Source organism: Heloderma suspectum, chromosome 9, assembly GCF_057233095.1.
Source record: "Heloderma suspectum isolate Gila_16-S chromosome 9, 16-S_ref, whole genome shotgun sequence".
In the NCBI taxonomy this organism is placed as follows: Eukaryota; Metazoa; Chordata; class Lepidosauria; order Squamata; family Helodermatidae; genus Heloderma; species Heloderma suspectum.
The window spans coordinates 25026389-25051336 of NC_139466.1; the positions used below are offsets into that span (position 1 = coordinate 25026389).

General features: G+C 46.8%; 1 protein-coding gene across 1 annotated transcript in view; it reads right to left on the bottom strand.

The window, feature by feature from the left end:
• Positions 1–11612: 11612 nt before the first annotated feature.
• Positions 11613–24948, bottom strand: part of TSPAN6 (tetraspanin 6) — a 103055-nt gene continuing 89719 nt past the window's right edge. The window contains exon 8 of the mRNA XM_084813823.1: positions 11613–11676. The gene's annotated coding sequence lies outside the window, so the exon portion shown is untranslated. The remainder of the gene's footprint in view (positions 11677–24948) is intronic.

A 24948-nucleotide genomic window follows, 5' to 3' on the forward strand; every position in this document is an offset into this window, starting at 1 on the left:
AGCTCAGCATACATGCAGGGGGGTAGTTGTTTGAAAGCACCTCTCCAATGACAGAGAACTATCACATGTTAACAGGAGAAAAGTAAGCTAAGAGCTTTCCCCCTGACATACTAGCTTTCCATGTGCAAGGAGATTTTGATACCAGGGCATTTTCAGGAAAGAGATCCCCACCATGGTGTATGACCATATCATACACCCATCTGGAATGTTTGAATTAGCTTTTGTTCCAATAAACCTCTGCACAGATTTTTGCAGGCTTATACCCGCCTATTATGGACAATGCAGAACTGGTGTAGGAAAGCAACTAAAGAATTCTAAAGGCACCTTGTCCAAATCTCCTCTCAGCCACACCCTAGTAGCACATTCTGATACATGACTACTATGCATCTCTGCTTAGAAGTAAGCCCCCTTAAAACTCAGTGGAGCTTATTTCCAGATCACAGCACATAGGATTACAGCCTAAGTAGCCTGAGGCAAGGCACTGTACCCCATCTGAAGTACGGGGATAATAATGCTGACCTACTTTGCAGGATTGTTGTTGCAATTGCACCTGAGATTGTGCATTGGAAGCCAGGCAAGTGCTGTAAAGCATTAAGTGTGATATGGTGCTACAATGGCTGGTAAACCACCTCCTTTGTTATGCAGATCACGGGTTAATAGCCCAGAATGGTTGGATGAGGGGGACTAGTGGTTAGGAAAGGGTTACTTGAAGGACCACCTTCACCCATATCAGCCTGCCTGCACTTTAATATCAGAAAGAGAGGCCCTTTTCATTTGCTCACCAGTGAGGGCAGTCAGGTGGGTGACCACACATGAGAGGGCCTTCTTCGCAGTGGCCCCAGACCTTTGGAACGAGCTGCCATCGGAGGTCTGCCATGCTTCATCACTGCAGACTTTTAAGAAGGCCTTGAAAACCTATTATTTTACCTTGGCCTTCTCTTGATATGACTGCTTTTGTTGCTGTTACTGCTGTTAAGGTTGCTGCTGGTTTTATTGTTGGTTTTTATTGTTTTTTATTGTTTTTATGTTTTTACCACTTTTATTATTTTAATTGTTCTTATGTATTTTATTGCTGTTAGCCACCTTGGGAAGGCTTCTGCCTTGAAAGGCAGCAAAGAAATATTTTAAAGGGATACACAAATAAAAATAATAAGTGTTGTGACAGTGGAGGATGGTAGCCCCAATTTCAGTGGGGTGGCACATCCTTCTGGGTTTTCATCAGAACCAGCCAGAACTCTAAGGGAGCTATCCAAGGTACTGGACCTATTTGGGGGTTGTGGTTCAGCAGTTTGGATAGCTCCTTTAGAGTTCTGACTGGTTCAGACTAAAACCCAGAATGGATTTACCACCCCACCAAAATCGCAGCCACCAGCCTCCGCCGGTTGGTGAACTCTCTGTGTTTCAATAAGATACTCAACAGAGTGTGGGGAACACAACACCACATACACACAACCCAAAGGGAGGATTAAGCTGTGTGTTTGTGTAAAGCAGGGTGCTGAATGTCTTTGGGTCCAGTTCTCTGAATTCAATTTCAAAGAAGCTCTCGGGGGCCGCATTCCAGTGGTGGGTGGGTCTGCAGGCAAAAGGAGGCAGGGCAAAGTCAAAGGGGACAGGGCCAAAAATACTTTAAAAATTCCAGCATCATTTAGCTTCCAGCTCTTACCGCCTCAGGAGAGGCATTTTAACCTTTTAGAATGGGAGGGGGGAGGAAATCTGCACAAAAACCATTTGTGCTGAATTGGGATCCCAGGTGGGCCAAATTTAGGCTGAGCTTCTGTACCCCTGGTGTAAAACAACAGATTGATGTTTGGACGCAACAGAGGTAGAGAGGGTTGGGTGAGTTGGCTGAATTCATCTTGAGGGTCTAGTCTCTCTCTCTCTCTCTCTCTCTCTCTCTCTCTCTCTCTCTCTCTCTGGGGGATCTGATGTGGAGGAGGTGATCGGCAGCCTTGCAGGAGTTCCTCCACTTACGTTTGCCTCCATTTCTGCTCTGCTTCTCTATTTGTAAATACAGCAAATATTACAAAGATGCCATAAGGGTCTCTCATCCACAGGAAATAAAACCAGGGCAGCAGCCCTGCCCTTGAAACCTCTCACTGCCTGGGGAGATGGAGAGCACACGACAATATTTTCTGTGTGCAGAAACAACACATACCTCAGATTCATAATTCAGATTTTGCAGCACTACCAGCTAAGCAAAGCCAGAAGTCAGGCAAGTGCCACTTTCCATGACAGGCAAGACAGCACTATCCTATGCATGTTTACTTGGAAGTAAGTCCCATCATGTTCTATGGGGCTTCTTCCTTCGTAAGCATATAGTGCACATGTCTCTGGGGAATGCTGGGGGTTGTAGGATTTTTTTCATCTAAACATGCATAGGATTGCACCCTAACTCCACTCTGAAACATGAGGTAATTACAATGAAACATTGTAATGCTAGCCTACCTCACAGAGTTGTTGTAGGCATTACAACTGAGATCATGTATTTGAAGTACTGGATAAGACCTTAAGGCTTAAAGCGTCAGAGAGTCTCCTGCTCTGAAAGAAGGGAGGGTTGCAAGAAAGAGAGAGGTGGACCTAATAATCAGGAAAACATTGTTTTATATCATGTTAATTAATTTATCCATGACAGGATGTTCACCAGCACTACTTTTGTGAATGTTCACTGTAATTATTTTACTTACATCTAAGCTTTAATGTAATTATCACTGTCTGTATTTCTTGCATTTCATTCTGACCTCACTGCTAACATTTTTTTTCTTCTCCCTACACATGTGTGTGGGGGGTCACATGTGTGCATAGATAGGTGATATAAATCTGCCAACTCAGCATAGCCATTCTGTGCATCTGATGAAGTGGCTGCTGGTCTAAAAAAGCTTATGCCATAATAAATCTGTTAGCTCTTTAAGGTGCCCCAAGGTTCTTTGCTGTTTTTGCTGCAACAGCCTAACACAGATACTTCATTGGAAATGGTTTCACATAGCATGTTAAGCAATGCTTTCCAAATGCCTTTCTCAGGAACACAGAGAGAATGACGGTGCAGCCAGGAGACGCAGACACCTTTAAAAGAAAGCCTCAACCCAACCTCTCACCCTATTACAACCTTTCCCGACGTATTTACCTTTGATCCAAGCATATGGCAATTAAGTGCATTAGGTCTAATTAAAGAGGCCTAGGAATGGCATTAAGAGAGTTTTTATGACTGGAATACCGGCTGCTTATTTGTGTGTTTGGCAGCCTTCTAAAACACCGCTTGGATCACTTCAACAGAACAATTAGCAACCAACTCCGCCAATGTTTGCAGGGGCTTGGAAGCTTTTAGAAGCAACATTTTATTTATTTTTTAAAGGCCTCTCTCAGTCACTCACTCACTTTGAGTATTTTTTCAAAAAAAAACAAAAAAACAAAGGAGATGATCTTGCTGCTGCATTCTTGTGGCAAACCTTGTCAGGAACCCACTGATCAATAAAAGTAAACTGGCGCCTTCAAGATTTGATTGAGCTAAGAAAGAGAGTCTGAATAGACCTTAGCCATTAGCAATCCCCACCGGTTATGAGAAATGGAAGGACTACACAGGTGTGTGTGTGTTGTCTGTCTGTATGTATACGTATATCTATATATATTAGGCCAAGAATCCTGAAGTCAGACAACCAGAGCTAGAAGCCCAGGCAACTAAAAAATTCATCTTGTTTGCCCAGGAATTATGATGTTTTCCCCCACCCTCCGATCAGTCTCTGAATGTTGATTCTGACCCCTAGAAACCAGGAATTGCTTTCCAGCCATCTCTGCTGGCTATGGAGTACCCTGATGCAAAAGTGGGAAGCGTCCCTGTGGGCTTTAAATATTGGCATAAAAGATGGAATTTTGGCAAGTTCAGCCCTTCTCATCCCTGCATGATCTAACGCACCTGCTGTCCTACTCAATTCTTAAAGGTACAATGGATTCTTTCTTTGCATCTGGTCACTCTAGCTGTTTTTTCAAAAGGTGTGATGGGTGAAGTTGCCAACCTTTTTTTTAGTGGTCCCGCCCCTCTGCCTTTAAACCAAAATCTGGCATGCCACCGCCACCACCCCCAAGAAATAGGAGGGGAAGCATTCTTCCACTCCCTCAAAGGCAGTCTAGAAATATATTTTTAAATTTAAAAGTTACATAAATGTACTTTCTCTCTCTCTCAAAAAGCTACCTCTGTGCATCAGTCTGCTGTTAAAGACAGAGGAGCAGCATCAGGGGGAAAGTTGGCCATCCAAGCAGCAGGGGGGTGGCAGAATCCCTACACAGCACTGCTAACTTTTTAAGCTGCAGTTTGTGCTCTGTGGAGGCGTCTTTGGCTTCAAGGCCGAGTTTAATCAGGACAATAGTGTTTACAACAACGAAATAAATCTTCTTTAAAAAATCAACCCAGGATGTTCTATCCTTTGTGGTTGGCTCCCCCACCCCAGCTGCACACGCGCGCGCGCACGCACACACACACACACACACACACACACACACCAGCCACAGAATACGAAGTGGCTAAAACCTATGAAGGCAGCTACCGACACAAAGTCACTATTATCACCCCACATGGAGCTGCAGAGGCAAAGTCAAATTTTCTCTTCGTTATCTCTTGGTAATTACAGCCCTACCCTGTCATCTGTTTATATTATAATCATCATTTTAATAATTATATCGACAAAACGGTCACTGAAAGTACATCCTTGGAGCTGGAATTTATTATGAGTGAATAAAACCTATTATGCATTTAAGGCGCTGGAACACAAATGAAGTCCTCTCTCTAGCGTCTCTTTCAGTAGAAGCAGAAGGAGAGGGAGAGGGAGGGAGAGGGAGAGGGAGGGAGAGGGAGAGGGAGAGGGAGAGGGAGAGATCTCGCAGCTCTGGCACTCTCTGCTCTGAATCTGCTGCAGCTTCGTCTTTAAAGACGCAAGAGGGACATCTAGCAGCCGTTGGAGGCATTGCTTGCTTTTCTAAATTGGCCTTCAGCTTTGCTGACCTAATGACTGGTATCCTTTCTTTCTATTGTCTGTGTTCTTGGGCCATATCTCTGCCACAAGTTTATATGGGTTTTATATCACTTTAATTGTCAAAGCGTCCCCGTCCCCCCCAGCCACACACACACACCAGAATCTGGGGAGTTATAGTTTGGTGAGGATGCTGACATTTCCTCGTTTAGCCTGCCTCACAGAACTACAATTCCCGGAGTTCCTTGAAGAGAGAACATGAATATTATTCAATTTGTGGTGTAAATATGTCACAGTCATTTCTTTCTCATCAGCAACACTTAGCATCTCTCCCTTCCTCAACTGTCATCACCAGCAGCCAATCCAGCAGACTGTACAAGAGCAAGATGAGAGGGGAGGCAGGGCTAAATATTACTTAATTTTTTCCTCTTCCTTTCCCACTGCGTCTTCCTTATGTGTTGCGTCTTTTTAGATTGTAAGCAGGCAGGAAGTGATTGTCCCCTTTTTATAGATTGCCTGGAAGCCTTTTTGGCTCAGGAGCAAGATAAAAGTGCTGGAGGGGGCAATCCTATGGCTGCTAGACAGGGTCTAGAGGGCCACATGATTTTTCAGTTTCTGGGAACCAAGCGTGGAGCCAGGGCTCCAAGCTCAGTTCCCAGAAACCTCCCTCCCCGCTCCCTCCCCTACCACCTCGTACGTGGCACGGTTCCTCCCCATCTCTGGGCTCATAAGCATAGTGCAGAGTGGGCAAAAAGGGAGTGTTCCCGGGGGTAAGGAGGGGAGGACACCATGGAAGCATCATTATGACGTTTCCTGTACTCCATCTCTGGTGGTGTCCCAGTTAGACGCCCGAAATCTGCTGTCTAGCCTCAATGTGGGGCAGCCAGAGCGCAGAGGAGAAAATCCACTCCATGCTTCACCCGCCCTGCATTGGATAGTTGGCCACCTCCGAACTCTCCCCATATGATTATGGGGACTGCCAACTATCCCCATGTCACGTTTCCCTTGGGCCCCCTCTTTCCTGATGCACTCACACACACAAATAGAGAGGCTTCAGTCTCAGGCCTTTAATTCATTACCAACAGGTTCATTACAGATGCAAATCCTCAAAGATTCTCGGGCTACAAAGGAATGCCTCCAGGGATTCAAATGGGAACACTGAGGTCGCCTACAGTTTGAAGTGAGGCTTGCTGGCTAGACTAACTTAGGGAGGGAAGTCCCGCCCTTCCAGTGATGCTTCCCTACGTCGCCTCTCACACATCTCTAACCAGGTCGACTGTCTGAGCTCCGCCCCTGATGTTTCCCTCTTAGCTCTGCACCGTGGTCTAGCATCTCTTATGTCACAGCCCCCACTCTTCTCCTCTTCCTCCCAGCTTCTCACTAAGGGGGGGCAAGGGGGGCTTCAGGCCCATCCATCTGGGAGTTAGTAACCTGAGAAGCATGCCTACCCATATCTGAACTGGCTGTCAGGAGCACCCTAGCGGCCTCTTTCAGTCTACTCCAATAGCCAACTCAAGACAAAGACAAAAGGATTCTTTTCAAGGCTTTAATCCTTTTACAACTTAATGACTCTTTCAGATGCTAATCGCCAGCGACTAAACAATGAACAGCAGAGTAGCCTATGCTCTGGGTTAGGCAGTTGGTCCCCGTTTGAAGGAGAATCACTTGCAGATCCTGAACCTATGGGCTAGGGAGAGTTCCTCCCTCTTTCCCTTGGGTCCACAGGACGTGACTGTTGCTTGTGCGCCAAATGGGTGCTACGCCTCCTTTCCGTGCCCTCCATCACTCGTCGCTCCCTGCATCTGCATCGAGGGTCTAGCAAGCCCCCCCTCGCACACTCTCTCACTGCCAGGGTCACTATCTATCTCAGGAATGCTGGCAGGAGGAATCTCTGCCAGCTGCTGCGCCTGTGAGGGATGAGCAGGCTCCTCTCCCACGGATTGCTGTTCCTCCTCAGAATCAGAACTGCTCTGGGGTTCTATGGGCTCAGTTTCCACCCTGACATCGGCTTGGGAAAATGCATCCTCCAGTTCTGGCTGTTCCTTTTCTGAATCTGAGCTGCTAACTATCTCCCTGCACTCAGAATCAATCCTGACACCCCATATGATTGTGCCCTTAAATAAGTAAAGCACCAGATCCAATTCCCACTTACCCTGGATCACTCCAGTCCGCATAAGGGGGGGAGGGAAAGAGAGAGAGAGCGTGTCTGCCCACCCCCAACACCACCACTAAATATCCATGCATGGTGCCAGCTCCAGGTTTTGGAGGGCCCTTGGGCAAGAGACCCTCAGTGGGACCCCTCCCTCAGTGAGTCCACCTTCTCACTGCCTTGTCACCAACTGCACTTGCTCCTCAACCTCTCTCTCATCACTGCTGCCACTTCCTTGCTTGACAGACAGTGGCATCTCCTGCTCCCCCTGCACCCCCCCCACCACCACCACCACCATTGTCTGGGCCAGAGTGAGAGGCAGGTGAACAAGTAGTTCGCAATAGCTAAAAGGAGAAACAAGTCCAGGGGGCTTTTGTCAGTGGGTCCCTGCTGGGGTGTGGGCCCTCGGCAGGTGCCCAACCATGCCTAGCCTCGACGCCGGCCCTGTCCACGCAACAAGTAGGGTGGCCCCTGACACGTCACCAAAATAATAGGAAACGCATCAGCCAAAAAGAAGACAGAAGACAGGATTGCATAAAAATTGCACATGCTAATCTTCATGTCTCGATGCAAAGTGAGAAATAAAGACTATATTTCCAATAGAAACATAATACATCTCACCATAGTGGGGAAGAGTGTGACGCGACATTCTGTGTGCCTGCTTTTCTAACTGCTAACTGTTGATGGGCAACTTCAAGGCCCCTGCATCTCTCTCTTCTTCGGGTTCTTTCCTGTAAACTGGACTGGACAGCCCTTCAAATAGGGAACTGTCCTCTGTAAAGTCGGGTCCATGGCCAACCTAGCAACAACAGACATAGGCCCAAATTGGACAGTTGGATTTTCTGGATTTTATCGGATATATCGACAGTGTGTTCAAGGCCTATGGCTGATGGGTGCTATGTACATATGCATCTTTGAACATTATGCCCATGTGTGGACCTCTGGTGATGCCAGAGATGGGACAGATGTTTCACATAACTGGGGAAAGAATGCACTTTCCCTCCCCATCTCATGTAGGGCAGCAATTTGAGTAAGCATCTGGCATCCATGACACCATCCCTATTTTCTGTTACCTGATCCTATTAAATCACTGCCCCTTTTTTGTGCCTACATTTGCCTTTGGTGGGGGGTGGGAGGTGGCATTTTTCAAAAATAATTGCTTGAGTTGTCACTCTTCAGGGTTCCTCTGCCTCCCCGGGGTTTCTAGAAAGTAAATCTTGGAGCTGGGTGGTGTAGTGCAGTCTTCTCTCACCTGGTGCCCTCCAGATATTATGGACGACAACTCCCAGCATTCCTGACCATTGGCCATGCTGGCTGGGGCTGATGGGATTTGCAGTCCAACACCTCTGTGGGGCACCAGGATGGGGAAGGCTGCACTACAGTGCTTTATTTAGAGCAGGCATGGGTAACGTCCAGAGGGCCGGAGGCCATTTTTGACAGCTGGCATGGGCTGCAGTCCACACAGAGCTGTGGGGCGCCCAAAAGAAAAGGGGGGAAAGCTGAAATTTGGAGGCAAGTTATTCTGTAGTGCTACAGAGCACTACAGAGGTTAAATGTGGCTTCTTTTCAAGATAAATGTAATATTTTGGCACTCTGTAGTTGCAACGGAGCACGTAAAGGGCCAAATTTAGTTTGCAAACAAGCTACAGTTAGTTGATTGGACACTCTGAAACTGGTACAGATGCCATTTGGCAGGGGGAGGAGTGGTTAGAAATTTGGAGGGGAGGAACAATGCATGCATTGCATGCATCCTGTCAGCCACATGTTGCCCACCCCTGATTTAGAGTGCTTGGTTTAGACGGGACACAGGACTTCCCATCACATGTATACAACATCAGCAACCCTTACAGAAGACCTGCAGCTAGTATTATTACCCTCACATTACAACTGAAGACCGGAAGGGTAGTAGTTTCCTGAAGGCCAATCGGGGCCAAATAATATGTGTGTTTTTGCTATGTGTATAGCACCCAGAGGGAAGCCTCAGGACCACGGTGGGGGGGGGGGGAGTTTAACTCTTTGACCCAGTTTGCAAGTCACAGTCATGGATGGTGTAAAACCCATTCTGCCTGTATTCGCAGATTGTCCAGCACCGTTCGTTCCATCGTCCGCCCATCGACGGAATTGGATTTTTTCTTAGCTTCCAAATTTGCGCAAAATCGCACATGCAAAAATGTGCAAATCCCCCCCAATGCACAAATTCCCCCTAAAATGTGCATTTTCACACTTTAGCCTATGGGGGGAAATGTGCATTTTTGGCTGGTTTTCTTTTTATTTTTCTACAACAAAATTTGCACAAAATTACCAAAGGTTAATAAAAATGGTCCATAAATCTATGGAAACTGCCCAACAGGGGAAAAGCCAGTCAGCTGTGGAATCCACGGGTTGGATTCATAAAAATCTAAACTCATGTGGTTCCATTGCAGATTTCTCTGACAGAGCAAAGGGCTGGATGCGCCTGATCTCATCTGATCTCGGAAGCGAAGCAGGGTCAGCCCTAGTTAGTTCTTGGATGGGAGACTGCCTGGGAATCTGGCTTCCTGCATTGGGCAGGGGATTGGACTTGATGGTCTTGTAGGTCCCTTCCAACCCTATGATTCTGTGATTCTATTCCTACATATCGCAACACTTTCTGGGTCATTGAACCAAGGAATTGTCAGTGCAGAGCGGTCATGAGGTCATCGCTTCCACTTTCAGTCAACAACCCAGGAACTCCCAGTTCTTGTCTTGTTATTGTGACATCCGAACCTGGAACATTATGTTGTTTAGGGGTTAAACAACCCAGAGTTAACACAACAACAAACCATGGGCTTGGGTTAACTCTGGGTTGTTTAACCCCTAAACAACCCAGTTCCAGGCTCAGATGTCATGATAACTGTCAGTATTGATTCTGAGCACAGGGAGATAGTTAGCAGCTCAGATTCAGAAGAGGAACAGCCAGAACCGGGGGATGCATTTTCCCAAGCCAGCTCAGATATGGGTAGGCATGCTTCTCAGGTTACTAACTACCAGATGGCTGGGCCTGAAGCCCCCCCCTTCCCCTCCTGTGAGAAGCCAGGAGGAGGACGAGGAGGAGGAGGAGAGTGGGGGCTGTGACCTAAGATGTGCTAGACTATGGTGCAGAGCTAAGAGGGAAACATCAGGGGCAGAGCTCAGATGGTTGACCTGGTTAGCAATTCGTGAGAGGCAACATAGGGAAGCATCACTGGAAGGGCGGGACATCCCTCCCTAAGTTAGTCTAGCCAGCAAGTCTCACTTCAAACTGTAGGCGACCTCAGTGTTCCCATTTGAATCCCTGGAGGCATTACTTTGTAGCCTGAGAATCTTTAAGGATTTGCATCTGTAATGAACGGGTTGGTAATGAATTAAAGGCCTGAGACTGAAGCCTCTCTATTTGTGTGTGTGAGTGCATCAGGAAAGAGGGGGCCCAAGGGAAACGTGACACTACCCAGTAACAGCGTGTTGATGAATTGTTGATTGAAAGCAGAAACAATGAGTGCAGAGAAAGCAATGTGGTCATTCCATTGCCCACAGCCCCAACAGCACATAGTTTAAACAACCCATGGGTTGCCATTAAGTGCGAATTGGGCCAGTCTCTCCCTGCCTTCCTCCTGACAAAAATGGCCTCCCTGAAGCTGCTATTTGCATTTCAAGGGAAGCCTCCATTGGTGCTAATGGGAGCTTCCCTTGAAATGCAAATAGCAGCTTAGAAGAGGTCATTTTGTCCTGACCATTGCACAGGGAGTTAAAACTCTCCCTCTTCTCTCCCCCTACCCCCAGTTCTACAGCTGCACAGGCTTCCCTGTAGCTGCTTTTGACATAACAAAAAATGTGCACTTTAATTGCATCCTTGCAATTGACATCCCCTCTAGTTTCACCCTGAGTTAGCTTGTTACCTAGGGGTGACTTGAACTACAATTTTCCTAGTGCCCAGTTTCCGAGAATGTTCATACTTGATGCCAAAACATGTGCCTGAGATCATAATGTGCTTGTTGAGACACTTCTGAATGCTGCTAACATGGGAAAGAGCTTGCAAGAGAAATCAAACACATGCACACTGCAGCCCAAGTCGCTTTTACCTTGGGGTTAGGAACTGATTGGAAACAAAGCCCATCTAAGCCTTGGCTGTGAAAATGATCTATGCCACTACACTGCACTAGCTATCTATGTTGTAGGGCCCCAAGCAATCCAAATGGTACCAGAGATGGGGGAAATGATTTGAGATCTGAATTCATGATGTTTCATTACTTGAAGTTCTTTGCTACCCCTTGGAAGGAGGGAGGGGGAGAGGGGGAGCTACTAATTGCTTTCTGTCACAGCAGAGCAGGAAAGTGAATTGCTGGAGAAACTCACCCTTATTGAAATAGCTGGTTCTGATTAAAACCCAGAATAGAATCACAGCCCCACCAAAATTGGAGCCACCGGCCTCCACTGGCAGGACACTATCCCATCACCAGAGTAGAAGTAGGAAGATTCACCTACCTGTCCAGGCATCTTCTGTACGAGGACCCGTGGAGGCTGGTGGCACTGATTTGAAGTGTAGGTGCCACCAGCCAAAGAAATGCTTTTTTCCTAGCATGGCATGAAGTAATTGGAAAAACACAGTGTTAGCAGGTGAAGCCTTTCAAGGGTCAGCCTAAGGTTTTTTGCTGCCTTAGGCAAATGTTTTTAAGGGCATCTGTACACCAGCCTAAAATCCTGCATTTAAAATGGGGCTTTCTGCTTCCATTTTAAATGCAGGATCACAGCTGACTCCCTTTATGCACGCTTCCTTTCCCCCTCTCCTCCTCCCTCCTTCTCCCCGTATCCAAGTCTTCCATTATATTTCATTGATCTTGCACCTTTTCTTGCCCTTTTCCTCTTTTCAGGGAGGAAACTGAAGCAGAACACAAGGGGTAATTTGATAGCTCATTATCTGCGATCTATTTAAAAATGGAGCAAAGGGCATTTAGTGCAGGAGATGCCCTGGAGGGTCACAGGGTCATGTAAAGGAGCAATCTCAATCGCAGGATAAAAGCCCCATTTGAAGGAGTCCTAAAAGTCCACCTCACCACCGCCTTTTGTGCCTTATATGCTGAGCAGCATAACAAATGCCTGTTAAATAACCCAGGCTTGACTGCAAAAGTTATTTTCATGCTAATATCAGTAGCTTAACTGTTGCACAATTCCACTTCAAAATAGTTAAGCTGGACTACACCCAGATCCCTGGACACTCATCAATAACCAATTAGAATCCCCCACTTCCGTTATAAGAATGCATAAGCATAGGGGAAGGGGAAATAATAACTGAAAAGTTCAGGCAGCATCTCTCTGCCTCCCTGCAAGACATTTACAGCTAAAACAGGCACCCTCAGAACATTGGCGTGCTGGGGAGTTCTGTAGTCTGCCTCTATAGCTGGGCCAGCTCTGCCTGCACTTTTCCCCATGACTTTATCCCAAAGTGAAGTTGTACCTCCTATATTTCAAGGAAGCAGTGTAGTGTAGTGGTTAGAGTGTTGGACTAGGAGTGGAGAGAACTGAGTTCAAATCCCTGCTCAGCCATGAAGCTCACTCAGTGACATTGGGCTAGTCACTGTCTCCCAACTTGACCTACCTCACAGACTAGTTCTGAGGATAAAATAGGAGTACAGGAGAACTGCACACACTGCCTTGAATTCCCTGGGGGGAAAGGCAGGATATAAATGGTATAATAAATACATTTCTCTGTGCTAGGCTAATATTAAAGGCACAGGGGCAACATTTCTGGGATTCAGCATTTACATGCAAACCCATTTCTGGGTTTTCAGCATGTATATTGTCAAGGGCTCCTTGGAGGCCTCTCTCAGTCTAATCCAGTAGCCAAGTCCAGACACAGACAAAGGGATTCTTTTCAAAGCTTTATTCTTCTTTTACAACTTAGCAACTCTACTGTTAGCAACTAGATATGAGCAGCAGAGTACCTATGCCCTAAGTTGGAACAGTTGGTCCCCGTTTGAAGGAGAATCACTGGCAGACCCTGAACTTATGGGCTAGGGAGAGTCCCTCCCCTTTTCCCTTGGATCCTCTGCGCGCAACCGTTGTTTGCGCACCAACCGGGCACTACGCCTCCTTTCCGCGCCCTCCATTTGGCGCCGCTCCCTGCATCGGCGTCGCGCATCCAGCAAATCTGCTTCCTGTGCTCTCTCACTCCCGGGACTGCTATCTATGCTAGGAATGCCGGTGGGAGGAATCCCTGCCAGCTGTTGGCCCTGGGAAGGATGAGCACGCTCCTCTCCCAGGAGCGGCTGCTCTTCCTCAGAATCAGAACTACTCTAGGATTCTATGGGCTTAGTGTCCAACCTGACATCCATGAGGCTTGCCCCATCATCTATTATTATTATTATTATTATTATTATTATTATTATTATTCCATGACATCCCTTTGTTTTCCAAATTCTGCTATTTCTGGGTTTTCTGCATGTGCATGAGGCTCTATTATTATTATTATTATTTCTGTTTCGTCCTTTTGTTTTCCAAATTCTGGTATTTGAATCACTGATCTAGTATAAAGTAGTTCCTGTTATATCACGTTTCCAGGAAGAAACAGATGGCAAGCCAAACGAAAAGTGGGGGGGGGATGGCGGCAGAAGTAGAAAAGGCATCCTCTGTTAGAGGTATGGCAGGAATCAGCAACTTAATCGCTACCATGTTCCGCAAAGCCTTCCTTGAAAAATTAATTCCAATCACTTGAAGAGTGCCATGTGGGCTGAGAACCATCTGAAGGGCCATAAACAAAAGGTAATTAGAAACAGGGGGAGGCATTCACGGGGTACTGTGGGGATCTGGGGTCGGGCTGTTCTTATTTAATGCCTTCATTAATGACCTGGAAGAGGGAGTAAACAGCACGTTAATGAATTTGGCAGATGACAGTAAATTGGGAGGTGTTTTGGAACACGGGCGAGCAGAGAGAATTAAATACAAACAGGCCAAGAGAGATTAGAAACAAGGGCAACAACTTCGAGGCATCTCTGATAAAGGCAAGCTCTGAGCACCTGGACATCAAATGCAGCAGTGACGCTGGCCACCAAAGCTGTAACGATAATTGGAACAAACCTGGGATGCTCACTCAAAAGCATGTGCCAAATGATTCCTGGGGAAACCAATACAAAGGAAGAGTACAGGATGCGCAACTCTCCCTGAGACGAAATGTGAAATATCAGAGGGCTTTGGGCATCACATACAACAGGAAAAATAATATAAGAGGGAGGGGGGACTAGGGGAGCCACTTACACGTTGCCAAAAAAGAGGAACTGCATCACCAAAAAGGAAGACTAGACACCAATTTGCTTAAAAATGCGTGTGTGCTCATTTATCTCTATAGACGCAAACTTAGAAATCATGGCTATCATTTCAGTAGAAACGAAATACCACTCCGTGACCAGGGGACCTGTGTGCCTGCTCAGCCTGCTCTCTAGGTGCTCATTGTGGATGGGCAACTTGGAAAGGTTAAAACCAGAACCTTAAAGCAGATCTGAAAACGCACCGCCAGCCAGTTGAAGCCCTGGTGCAGCTCCTTTATAACGCCAGCATCTCCTTTGTTTAGCTTCCATTCCACAAAGGCTCATGTTGTGCCCTGGTTAAGGGCACACATTACATTTTGTACACCCAAGATCTTTAGAAGTGTACATCTGAAAATACAAAAGGGAATGTGAATTCAGCAAACACATGTAATCACAGAGGTACAGTGGGTGCTGGTGGCTCTGATTTCAGTGGGGCTGTAAATCCATTCTGAGTTTCAGTCAGAACCAGCCAGAAAGAACCAGAAAGAACTCATCCCAAAAATGAGTTCAGCACCTTGGACAGTTGACTGGTTCTGAAACCCAGAATGGATTCACAGCCCCACCAAAATCAGAGCCATCAGCCTCAACTGTGGAAGTAGACTCATTAGGGAACTGTGATTGGCTCTAGCTCCAACCTTATTCATATGCCCAAACAAGGACCATGTCATGTTCCCCAGCCTTGACCCATCCTCTGGCTCCAAAGAGGACTCAGAGGAGACTCTCTCCATTAACCCAACTCCGGCTATTCCAGGGCCACTCAGACCACAGGATGTGCCTCTACCTGACTCCTCAGATGCAGAGGACATTCCCCCATTACAGCCTTCACCACCCCTACCCTGTAGGAGCCAGTGGCTACAAATCAGGCAGTAAGTAGCCCATTAAACTGCTTGTCTGAGCTAACTGCAGGTCTTAAGCTGCTGGCTTTTATAAGGCTTTAGAATGCCTTTGACGACTGCTGAGTCAACAGCTTACCTCGATACTTGGAGCTGGCCAAGGTCCTGAAAGACGCTGCCTGGGCTAACCTTGTCTTGCAAGGGGATAGGGTTCAGCACTTTAGACAGCTCCTTTAGAGTTCTGGCTGGTTCAGACCGAAACCCAGAATGGAATCACACTGGCTGGCTGTGCATTGCTCGCCACCCCCATCAGGATGACAAGTGGCATGCAAACCTGGGGACTCAACAGCTGCTCCTCCCAACATCTCCACAATGAGACGAGGCACAGAACTCCATGCCTCTACTCAGCATAGAGACAGTAAAAATGGGTGGGAGGTGGGGTGATGACAGCAGTGGGCGTGGCCATCCCCACTGATATCACCTGATGTCACTGATGTCACGCGGTCTGCAGCGGGTCTGGCGAGGAGCATTCTGGCCCCACAGCTCATCTCGGCTGTTCCTCAGCCCTGCGCTATGTGATGATGTGAACAGAGTTTCCCTGTTGAGTGGCAGCCCTGGCTTTGCCTCTGTGCAAGTGTAAAGTGGTCCTCTCTAAAGGGAGATTCTGGCAATATCAAAGCACAGCTCCCTGTTTTCAGTCTGCTGAAAGGCCAGCCCTCATTTTGTGAGATTCCCCCTCCAATCACAGTGGTGATCCGACGAGATATTGGTTAATCCCGGCACATCAGCACATCCGAGCTCCCAGCTAAGTCATTAAGGAGCAGCACTAGCGAAGACCGTCAGCGAGTTCATTATTTGATATTTCCACCCCTAATAGGGATGGGTTTAGCTGGAGCCATTAATATCACATCCACTTTGCTACTCAAAGTAGATTTAGCAGCTTCAGAATTAAGCTCACCCCCATTACACAGGCTGCCTCATTGGATGTATGCAATTCCAAGCAAAATGGATTAATAATCCGATTACCAGTCCAGATAAACTCGGGGCGAGGCAAAACACACACACACACAATCATGTACGAGCCAAGTGAAGTTGGCGCAAAAAATAAAGATAACCACACATTGGGTTTTGATCTCGAAGTGCCCCATCCTTTCCCCTTGAAACATAATTAGCTTTGCTAAAGCCAAGACAAGAGGCAGTTCAATGCTGGCTTTCTGTAAACCAGCCTACGATAGGGGCACGGTTCATACGGCCCAGCATTTTGCTCTTTCCAACTCAACCGAAGAAAGGAAATGCCAGACTAAAGGAAGCTTGCTGCTGCTGTTTTAAAAACCCAGCAGGAGGATCTGGTTCCCTAGCAACCTCCTGAGGCTGTTGGGTCAGCAGCCAAGAAGTTGGGTCCAATGTGCAATTAAGTTGCCTCATCATCCCGGATGCCAAGTACATAGATGGTCGCCACAAGGCAAACATTTGCACTGTCAAGTCAGGCAGTCCTAGCCGGGCAAGTCACAATTGTTGGGGAAGGCCGCTGCATGTGTGTGCCTGGCTTTAGATCAGGGGTGTTGAATCAAATCCAGGCCAAATCCAGACCTCAGGATGGCCATATCCCCAGATGTCCATGGCCCCTTTCCCTTGACCACCAATCATTTTTTGGTTTTAAAACATTATTTCTTTACTTATGATTACATTTATATCCCGCCTTTTTTCCTCTTGCAAGGAACCCAAGGCAGCTTACATGGTCCTCCACCTCTCCATTTTATCCTCTCCATTTTATCCTCTCCATTTTATCCTCACAACAACCCTCTGAGGTAGGTTAGGCTGAGAGCCAGTGACTAGGCCAAAGACACCCAGTAAGGTTCAGGCCGAGTGGGAACTAGAACCCGGATCTCCCGAGTCCCAGTCCAATACTCTAACCACTACATCACAACTGGCTGTCCCAGGTTTTGCGTGTTTTCCCCCCGACTCTGCTAGGTGGAAATGATTTTCTTAAGGCTCTTAGACAGTAAGAGCTTTAAGCTAAAATATGCTGGCACTTTTAATATTTTTGACCCCACCCCACCCACCACTGGGATGCAGCCCCAAGAGCTTCTCTGAAATTGAATTCAGCTCTTGGGCTGAAAGAAATTCAATACCCCCACTTTAGATGATCCACAAAATGAAAAGCCGGTAGGATTCCAGGAGGGTTCAAGGTGGTGCTTTTCATCTGCCCAGTCAAGAATGTGCATATTGTTAAGTGCACCCCAATTCTCCAAGCGGTGAAAACTTTCAGGGGTGCAAAGCTTAACCAGATTTGGTTTCCTTTGGAAGGAAGTCACTGGAGGCTTATTGGCATTCAGTATTTGCATAAATTGACTATTAAACAGGTTGAGCAACCGTGGAGTTGGGGTTTAGCCACTCCAACAGGGAGCCCCACATCCACTGCTCCCACTTCATATCCCAGGGCAGGAGTGTAGAACTTTAGGGGAGGTTCTTCAGATGACCACATCACCAGCCCCTGGCCCCTCACCCTTTCCCCAACCACTGCTTGCTGGTTTCTGGGCTTTTGTGCAGCTTTTTCCCTCCATTCTAAAAGGTTGGAATGCCTCTTCTAAGGCTGAGTTACTGGCAGTGACAGCTTTGCACTAAACGATGCTGGTACTTTTGCTCTTTTTGGCACCATCCTTTTTCCTCTGGCCCCACCCACTTCACCTTTAGCTCCACCTACCACTAGCCCAGGGAGTTTCTCTGAAATGGAATAATTCAGTCCTTGGGTTGAAAGAGGTTCAATACTCCCACTGTAGGGAGACAACCAGCATCACAAAATGTTCTTAGCTTACCGAATCCCAAAACCCAGTGTTCTCTCTCTCTCCCTGCCTTTCTCCAAGTGCAGTTTCTTCTCATACACACAACTTGATGAAATCATTCTCAGCCCCAAGGAAGGAAGGTAATCCCCTTCCAGAACAGTGTCTGCCTATTTCCTAGTCATTGTGGTCCAGCTGTTGAAAGCAATCAGCCAATCTCCATAACAAAGCAAAGGTATCTGGCACCTTTGCCAGGACAGTAAGGCATTCTCCTCTTCTATTAACTCTCTCCTGTACAGCCAGTTTGACCATTTTAGCAACCCTTCTGGTTGTTCCAGTCTTCTGTCTCACACTCATGGAATCATAGGACTGGAAGGGGTCTTGGAGGTCCAACCCCCCAAGCTTACAACAGTATGTATTTATAGAATGCCATCAATATATATGGACAGTCTGCCAAATATTTTATTGCATCAACCAAAAGGTCATTTATCAAAGACAGAATATATATAGAAATAAGTACTTTTGGAAGGATCATAATTATGTATGCTGTCCTTTGTTTTAATGATCAATGCAATCTCCTTTATTATCTTGGTTCCAAGTTTCTCAGCAGCTTTCCAAAGTTCAACTTGTGCTACATGCAAGTCTATTTGCACAACAAGATAATGAAATTTCTGGGCCTTTGTAAAGTCTGATGATTTGGTTGTTAAGCTCATAAATAAATGTTTCTCCCATCTCTTTACAGTGGGCAGCAAAACAGATAATGTACCAGATCTTCTGCTTCCTTTTGTCCGCTAATGCAAAGATGTTCACACCCTCTAATAGCAAATTTGGGTGAGGAGTGCCGATGGAAATGGAGCCAAAATGGGACCACTGAGAAAAAAGACGGAGGTATCAACATGCTCTAGAGAACCCCGAGGTAGAAGGAAAGAAGGAAGGAAAAGACAAACAAAATCTTTTAAAATACCTAAGTGGTCAAAATCTCCTTTAAAATAGCCCATTTAAAACTGAGCATGCTCAGTAGTCACAGAATGTTGAGCGTCTGTTGAAAAAGAAAAACTGAAAAGGGGAGTGAATGGAATGTAGAAGGGTATGTCTGACTGGCTGGCTTAAAGTTTAAACAGGAGCATCCCTGTTAGGAGAGGAGGATACAGGGCAATATTTTGTTACAGGTCCCACTTGTGTTACTTCTATATTTCCCATCTAACAATGTCTAAGAGATTAGAATGTCCAGATACGAAAGAGGACAGAGTTTCTGTGCCTTTAACAGTTGTCCTGCAAGCTGGAAAGGAAAGGTTCCTCCTGTGCAAGCACTGGGTCATTACTGACCCCTATAGGGACGCCTGCTTGCGCTGGCGTTTTCATGGCAGACTGTAGTGGTGTGGTTTGCCATTGCCTTCCCCAGTCGTGACTACCTTTCCCCCAGCAAGCTGGGTACTCATTTTACCCACCTCGGAAGGATGGAAGGCTGAGTCGACCTGAGCCGACTACCCAAGACCCAGCTTCCGCTGGGATCGAACTCAGGTCATGGGGAGAGTTTCGGTTGCAATACTGCCGCCTACCGCTCTGCCCCACATGAGGCTCATCCTGCAAGCTACACCTGCTCAAATTCCCTCATCTACACAATTATTAAGCATGCAGGAGCCCCGTCCTCTTCTGCATCTGGCCACCCTAACTGGGCATAGCTTTGAAAACTAGTCTGATGAAAACTTAATGCAGATGGCAGTTTGCTTACAAAACATTATTAGCAGGAAAGACAGATCCCTTCCCCAAGAAGCTGCCAGTCTACAGGCAACAGTAACAAACAACAGAGAGGGGAGGAATTGAAAAAGCAACGCTAACAAGGGATTTGTGTGAGCAAAGGCAAAAGCCTTTGTTACATCTGAATTAGACCACTGGACACAGCCCAGGTACATTTTGATTAGCAAGGACTCTGACATCATCTGCCACCCCCTTCAGTCTTCCCTGTTCTGGCTGGAAAGGAATTTTCCCAGCAATAATATATGGTTCCCTGTTGTAATGCAAAGTATTTCAGGGTGGCTTGGTATGGAGTGGAGATGAAAACCGCTAGCACTGGTTTGGTGATATGGATCAACACAGCGGCCTGCATGTTTGGACTCTCATTTGGACTCTGGTGTTGCAGAGTTTTTGGACTCTGGCTTTGGACTCTGGCTTTGCAGTTTTTGGACTCTGGTTTTGGAGTCTGGTTTTGCATTTTTGGACTCTGGTTTGGACTCTGGTTTTGGAGTCTGGTTTTGCATTTTTGGACTCTGGTTTTGGAGTCTGGTTTTGCATTTTTGGACTCTGGTTTGGACTCTGGTTTTGGACTCTGGTTTTGCAGAGTTTTTGGACTCTGGTTTTGGAGTCTGGTTTTGCATTTTTGGACTCTGGTTTGGACTCTGGTTTCGGACTCTGGTTTCGTATTTTTTGACTCTGGTTTGGACTCTGGTTTGGTGATTTGGATCAACACGGCTGCCTGCCTTTTTGGACTCTCCTTGGGGTCTGTGGCTATGGGAACTGTCACGATGAGCGCCTGCACTTCAGAATTCACCTCTGCACCACTGTGTGTAAGTATCCCGACTAGCAGCCCTTGAGAGCCTGCTCCTCCGCAAAAGGCCACTTCTGCGTGGGCAGTCAGCATATGGGGTTGGCCATCCATTCGGACCGCTCCGCTAAAATCTGGTGCCTCCCTGTAATACCAGTTCTAAAAGAAGGCAAGCCTCTAATTAGATTCCATTGTTATGGCTGATCTATTTTGTATTATTTTTTAATGAATAATGAATTTCCTTTCCAACCTGGCATTTATACCTGTCTAGCATACACCTGTCAAATACAAAATCTCTGGTTCTGAAACATGTCTATTTAAAATGGAGGAGTCAACTGCCTGTCAACCTATTGATGTTCCTATTAAACATTCATCACCTAAAAAGGTTACGGGGGAGGCAAAGCAATGAATTAGCATGGAATAGCGGCTGGAGTATTGGACTAGGACTGGGGAGAACTGGGTTCAAATCCCTACATAGCCATGATGTTCAGTGGGCGGCCTTGGGCCATGTGGCCATGTGTCTTACTTTACAGAGGAGACTCTTCTATCTGAAGGGCTGTCGGGAAACAGTCTTCTGATCAATCGTGTCATCTATTTGAAGAGCTGTCTAGTAGAAGTCTGGCTTAAAGATCAAGGGTAGAGTCCAGCAAAAGTCCTACTTAGAGTAGACCCACTGAAATGAATGGGACATAAGTTAGTAATGACTAACTTAATCCCATTCATTTCAATGGGTCTACTCTATGTAGGACTTTAGTTGGACTCTACCCCAAAAGCCATAAGAAAGTTGCCCACCCAACAGTTGGCGATACCTGTACAGCAGCCTGAGTAGGTACACGAGTCACCTGTTCACAGTCTTTCCCACTAGGCTGAGATGTACGGTATTTCTATTTAAACTATTGTAATTATTTCTAACTTTGTATCTATGCGTATAATTAGCAGATGCATATTTTATGCCAATTGGTGCCCGGTTTTGTCCTGTTTGGGGATGCATTTCCTCTTTTTTGCCAATGAGTTGTATTTTCTGGGCAGCTGGCCCAGACTGGCTTCTGGTTAGAGGGGCCCTTGGGCAAAACGCCCTCCAGTGGGATCCCTTCTTCTGCACCAGGCTAGGAGCAGGGGGGTGGAATTAAAGGGTGGCCCAGGTCAGGGGCTCCAGGATGCCAGCTGCTGATACCAGCCTTGCACCTGGCAACTCTATGTGGGCGGTGGAAGAGCTGCCTACTGCAAACCATATAAACCAACCTTCCCCAACTTGGTGCCCTCCAGATGTGTCAGACTGCAACTCCCATCATTCACAGCAGGCTGGAGAAGATGGGATTTGCATTCCCACACATCTGGAGGGCACCAGGTTGCGGAAATCTGATGTAAACTTTTTTTTCCCCTGCCATTATTGATACTCTCATCCCAGGTCTTACTGCTCAAATGTAAATGGGGTGAGGGCAGATCAGAAGGCCACTTCTTTCCAACATGGTTTTAAAGATCTGCTAAAGAGATGGCTAGCGAAGCTATGTGGCAAGGAAGACGGATCAGTCATGATGGCACTACCTTTCTTCAAAGCAATGCCGAACAGTCACGAACTAGGGATGTCAGAGAAATCTGCCACGAACCGAAATGGGTTTGGATTTCCTTCAGTCTGGGCCATGGAATCTGCAGCGGAGCAGCACCAGCGTGTCCAGCAGAGTCCGCAATCACACAGTCTTTTTTTCTTTTCAAAGTTGCAAAATTTGTGGAAATGTGTAGTAATGTGTAGTAAAAGCCGTAAATCTGAAGGATGATATGCGAATGTGATTCACATAATATTACTATAATAAATACGTAATTATTTGGAGAGGTTTTCTGGACCCACTTTAAAGACCAATAAATGAGAGGGACATGCAACAGAGAAATTACTGAGAATTACTAATACTGAGAAATTACTAAAATCATTATTTGCACAGTCCCTGTCCGAGAAAACAAGACCATGGTGGTGCACGCAAAAGGTGGAGGGAAATGGTGCCAAGGGGAAAAAAATGGTTAAAATCTCTGAAAATTTGCAATGTGTTATGTAAATTATGCAGTCCCGTGAAGAAGGCACAGGCTTTGCATTCATCAGTGCGTATTTATCTGTATAATTTTCAGAGCAAAAAAAGAGAGAGAAATTCATTCCAGGGGCCTGCAGACAGTCGAGCAGAGCATTGCATGCAACCCACAGACAGAGCATTGCATGCAACCCACAGACAGAGCATTGCATGCAACCCACAGACAGAGCATTGCATGCAACCCTGCAGACAGTCGAGCAGAGCATTGCATGCAACCCACAGACAGAGCATTGCATGCAACCCACAGACAGAGCATTGCATGCAACCCACAGACAGAGCATTGCATGCAACCCACAGACAGAGCATTGCATGCAACCCACAGACAGAGCATTGCATGCAACCCGCAGACAGAGCATTGCATGCAACCCTGCAGACAGTCGAGCAGAGCATTGCATGCAACCCACAGACAGAGCATTGCATGCAACCCACAGACAGAGCATTGCATGCAACCCACAGACAGAGCATTGCATGCAACCCTGCAGACAGTCGAGTAGAGCATTGCATGCAACCCACAGACAGAGCATTGCATGCAACCCTGCAGACAGTCGAGCAGAGCATTGCATGCAACCCACAGACAGAGCATTGCATGCAACCCTGCAGACAGTCGAGCAGAGCGTTGCATGCAACCCACAGACAGAGCATTGCATGCAACCCTGCAGACAGTCGAGCAGAGCATTGCATGCAACCCACAGACAGAGCATTGCATGCAACCCTGCAGACAGTCGAGCAGAGCATTGCATGCAACCCACAGACAGAGCATTGCATGCAACCCACAGACAGAGCATTGCATGCAACCCTGCAGACAGTCGAGCAGAGCATTGCATGCAACCCACAGAACTTGTGAGGGACGGATGGAACAACCTTCACACACCCCTGTCAGGAGCAAGTCTGTCTGTCTCTACTGGAGAGACAGACAGACAGACAGACAGACAGACGGACATAACACAACCATAAGTTTATTTTCCGGGCTTTGTAACATTTTATGCTTCCCACTTCCCCAAATGGTAACAAGTTCTTCTAGGGTAATCTTTACATCAGCGATGAGGAACCTCAGGCCCACAGGTAAAATCCAGCCCTCCAGGTTTTCCCGAATAGCCTCACCCCCTATCCCCTGACTACCAGTTGTTCGCTGGTTCTCCAGCTTTTGCAAAGTGTTTCCTCCATTCTAAATGGTTGAACTGCCTCTCCTAAGGCTTAGTGACTGGAAGTGAGCTTTAAGCTGAAATAGGCTGGTATTTTTTTGTATTTTGGTCTCACCCCTTTTGCTGTGGCCCCACCCACAACTGAAATGCAGCCCTCTCCAGCTTCTACAAAACTGAACCTGGCCCTGGGGCTGAAAGACGTTCCCCACCCCTGCTTTATATGCTCAGTTGCCTTGGGAGTAGAGAGGACCAGAAACATACATAAGAACATAAGAAGAGCCATGCTGGGTCAGACCAAGGGTCCATCTAGTCCAACATTCTATTCACACAGTGGCCAACCAGCTGCTGATCAGGAACCTGCAACAGCACCCTCCCACCCATGTTCCCCAGCAACTTGTGTACATAGGCTCACTGCCTCTGGTACTGGAGGTAGCACATGGCCATCAGGACTAATAGCCATTGACAGCCTTCTCCTCCATGCATTTGTCCAACCCCCTTTTAACGCCATCCAAATTACAATGCCTGTTGGGGAAAATGTCCAAGTTGAGCAGATCTGGAAAGTGAGAAAGCAATGCTAATCCCACTGCAATATTTCATTTCAGTTAGTTAGTTAGTTAGTTAGTTATTACAGGACTTGTATCTTGTCTTTAAAAGGCTGAGATACAAGTCAGTTTCCACTGTGAGAACAGAATTCTGAGTAGACAGGCATTTTTAGTCTGACCCAGCAGCAGGGCTCTTCTTATGTTCCTGCACTGCTGGTCCCACTGGTAGAAGCTCAGCTTTTGTTATTGTTAAGGGAACCATGTATATAGGCTTCAAGGTGAATATAGACTTCAAGGTGGAAAGGCGTTGACCTGGTCGGTGCAACACGGCAGCCCATCGTGGGTTAAGTAACCCTCAAAGAGCTGCAGCATGCACTAGCCGCCATTGTGAATATGCAATGCCCATCCGAGGGTTATCATGTCGTGCAAACCCAGCCAGCGGAGGTTATGTGAAAGTGAAACAATCCTCACATAACCCACAGTCTGTCGTAGGGTTATGCGAGGGTTGTTTAGCCCTCAAATAACTCCCACCGGCCGGGTTCACATGATATGACAACCCCTGTGTCGGATAAACTGTCCAAAGCTTTGATGGGCTCAGCTGAATTCCCAATGGTGATGGGGAAAGACAA